Source organism: Amblyomma americanum, chromosome 10, assembly GCF_052857255.1.
Source record: "Amblyomma americanum isolate KBUSLIRL-KWMA chromosome 10, ASM5285725v1, whole genome shotgun sequence".
NCBI lineage: Eukaryota > Metazoa > Arthropoda > Arachnida > Ixodida > Ixodidae > Amblyomma > Amblyomma americanum.
Genome location: NC_135506.1, coordinates 115,812,721 through 115,816,513, shown reverse-complemented (window position 1 = coordinate 115,816,513; position 3,793 = coordinate 115,812,721). Strand labels below are relative to the sequence as shown.

The 3,793-nt window shown below is 50.5% G+C and overlaps 1 pseudogene; it reads right to left on the bottom strand.

Moving 5' to 3' along the window:
• Positions 1-864: 864 nt before the first annotated feature.
• On the bottom strand, positions 865-2,757 carry LOC144108649 (uncharacterized; annotated as a pseudogene).
• Between the last annotated feature and the right edge of the window lie 1,036 nt (positions 2,758-3,793).

The following is a 3,793-nucleotide window of genomic DNA, read 5'->3' as shown; positions in this document are numbered from 1 at the left end:
AATAATCACGCGCACAACCTGGACACATTTCTCATTGTGCAAATAGTTTGTATATATTACTTCTCCCCTATCCTCTCTTCCTGTCCCCTCACCTCTTTCATTTCATTTCTCCATTCTGCCTGCTATCCTTTATTTCCGCTGCCCCAGCTCAGAGCTTCAGTATCGATGGCAGATGGCGGGGCTAGAAAAATATTTTCCTTCCTTTTTACGATTATTTTAATAAAAACCACTACCACTACCAGTCAGTGCTGATCCGGAGTTCCCGGGTTCGAACCCGACCGCGGCGGCTGCGTTTTTATGGAAGAAAAACGCTGAGGCACCCGTGTGCTGTGCGATGTTAGTGCACGTTAAAGATCCCCAGGTGGTCTAAATTATTCCGGAGCCCTCCACTACGGCACCTCTTTCTTCCTTTCTTTCACTCTCTCCCTTATCTCTTCCCCTACGGCGTGGTTCAGGTGTCCGCCGATATGTGAGACAGATTCTGCGCCATTTCCTTTCCCCCAAAACCAATTAAATAAATAAAAGTAGTTTGTGCGCTCGGCTACAGAGCCGGAATACCCATGTTCGAGCCCGGTCACGGCGGCCGCGTTTCGATGGGAGTTTAAGCTCAAAATGCGCTCGGTGGCTCAGTAGTTAGGGCGCTCGGCTACTGATCCTGAGTTCTCGTTTTCGAACCCGACCGTGGCGGGAGCGGTTCGATGGAGGCGAAACGCATAGGCGCCCGTGTTCTGTGCGATATCAGTGCGCGTTAAAGACCCCAGGTGGTCGAAATTATTCCGGAGTCCTCCACTACGGTATGGATGGATGGAAAAACATTATTTTCGTCACAACGCATGTGCAGATGATTCCGCGCTAGATGTTCATCTACCCATGGCTGACGCCGACCTGGGTGGCCCACTCCACGGCCCTGGTCGGGACGACCGGGTCTGAGCTGGCCAACACGGCCTCCCACTGCTCACGAGAAGGATCATGCATAATATCCGCCGGTGGCGGCGTTATGCTAAGGCTCCATAATATGGGGTCATAGGTTCCCAGTTCCTGGCACCATTTGCATTCCGGCTGAACGTCCGGGTAGATTTTGTTTAACACGTATGGGTTATAGACACTTTCCTGCGCTTTCACCAAATCCTTGTCCGGGGCGGGTAATTTCTCCGCTCAAGTTTGTAATGTTTAGTAATGTCGTGAAAGAGCACCAGCCCATCTCTCGTGGACCTCCCCGGAACGTCCGGCTCAGCTGCTCGGCTGGCGAAAGCTCGAGCATTCCTTTGAGCCGCCTCATTCCCAGGGTTCCCAGTTTGTGCCGGCACCCAGACAGTTTCCCCCTCCGTAGTCCCTCGCCACGTTGCCCGATTTAGCAATCGTGCCACTGTGATAGATATTCTGCCCTTCGCCAAATTTCGGATGGCTGTTTTAGAGTCGCGGAAAGTCAGGTCAACTTTAGTATTAGCTGTAGCTAGCGCTATCTCCGCCTCCTCTACAGTTTCCTAAGAGCGTGTTTTGACTGATCCAGAGGTGACCAAGCGTCCCCGCCCGTCCATCACCGCAACTGCAATTGCGTGCTTGTTCTTATAGTCGTCGACATCTACGTAGACTGCCCCGTTGTACTTCCCGAGCTTAGTATGTAAAGCTCAGGTTCTTGCCTTCGTACAGCTATCGTGATGTATCGGATGCATATTTTTGGGCAAAGGTTTTATGCACGACCCCTTGTGAATTTCTCGCTTCACCTTAATTTTCAAGTCCCCGGCTGTAGCATCAATTCGAATGTTGATCCTCTCTAATATGTCCCTTCCTACTCTCGTTTTGGAAAGTCTACTGAGTTGCATCACCAAGTGCGCCTCCCGCAGTTCTTCCAGGTTGTTGTGCACCCATAATCCCATCAGCCTTTCGGTAGACGCATTGTTAGGCAACCCAAGGGCCGCCTTATACACTTGCCTAATCACAGCTTCCACCTTGCCTTTCTCCGTCACGTACATCTTCATATAAGGCGGTACATACACTATTCTACTGAGCACAAACGCCTGTACCAGCTTTCACAAGTCCTTTTTCTTGACCCCTCGCTTACGATTGGCGATTCTCCTGTTTGGTCTCACGGAAGCATTGACCGTATTTTTATGCATTTCCAAGCCCTCTCTATTGTTCTTATTAGTCTGCAGATACAGACCCAGGATCTTGATCGTTTAGACCTCAGCGACCGGTGCACCCCCACTTTCATCTCCACCGGTGGTGGCGGCACATAGTGCCTCGCATGTATCCTTCGTGGTTTATCCGTAAGCACAAAAAGCTCGGACTTTGGCTGAGACCGCGAGAGTCCTGCCTCCCCTGCTAGCTCCTCCACAATATGCACTGCCTGTTGTAGAGCTTCCTCCAGTTGTGCGTCGCTTCCCCTTGTTACCCATAGAGTAATGTCATCGGAATAAAATATATGTCTAAATCCAGATATTTCTGCCAGCATCGGCGGCATCTTGATCAAAGCGAGATTAAACAAGAAATGCGATAAAACCGACTATTGTGGTTACCCCTGCCCCTTAACGGGAAGGGATCTGATTTAACTTCTCCGACTACAATATCCGCAGTCCTACCTTCCAGAAATGATTTGATCTATCAGAAGGTTCTACCCCTGGGTCCTACGTCCGATAGTTTCCTTAATATTTCCTTATGAGTAGCATTGTCAAAGGCCTTAGTGAGGTTGAGCCCCAAGGTATCCTTGGTGCCCGTGCCGTACTCAAGATCAACCGCGTTCTTTTTGAGGTATATCATGACATCCTGTGTTGATAAATTAGCCCTGAAGCCAATCGTCGTTTCAGGTATCAGCTCCTTGTCCTCCACATCACCCTGGAGCCTGTTGAAGACCACATGCTCTATCAATTTGGCAAAGCAGGACGTCAGCGAGATGGGACGAAGATTCTCAATACAGATCTTCTTCCCTGGTTTAGGAATAAATGTAATCCTAGCATGGTTCCACTCTGACGGGATCTCCCCGCCGCCCAATACTTGTTAATCAAGTCCGTGAGCGCCCCCACTGAATTGAAATTCAGGTATTTTTTTTATTCGAGAAGTGCGCCATGAGGCATAAGGTGAAAAAGGAAGGGAGGGGGGAAGGAATGCACAGGATTGAAAGTTAAAAGAAGGAGTGATGAGCCGTAGCACTGAGGTAGCCGCACAGGTTGCTAATGAAACGGTTGTCCATAGTCCAGTTCACATAGTCACTTTCGCGATTCCAAAGCAGGCCCACCTCCCTGAGGAGCCGTTTTCTGATAGCAGCCGTCGCTGGCCATGTCCACAAGTGCCGCACATCACAAATCTCTGGTGCAGCGCTACAGTGAGGGCACCTGACAGGTGCTGGCAGATCTTTGGTACGCCACCGATGACGGACAGATGGTGTCAGAGCCGCCCCTGCCCGAATCCGGCGCACGGATACCTCCTCCTGCCGAGTAAGACTACGGGGGAGAGGGTGCGAACACGGAGGAATTAGAGCGCGTGTTCGCTGGCGCAGAACTTCGGAATCGGAAACATGGGACAGGAACGGATCTGGGGGTAGAGGGGAAGGTGGTGGATCGTCTAATGTATGAAGATGAGTCATAGCATCCGCTTGAAAGTTATGTGGATCCTGGGCATGGACGCGAATCCAGTGTATGCGCATAGGACATGGATACTTTGCGCAGAGCACATGAATTGATTGTGAAATCTGGAACGTTCGTCGAACAGCCTTAAGCTGTTTAAGGGCGGCGCGGGAGTCGGTGTAAATATTAACTGTATTGAATGTTGGAACGAGCGGAAGAGAAGCAATGGCGTT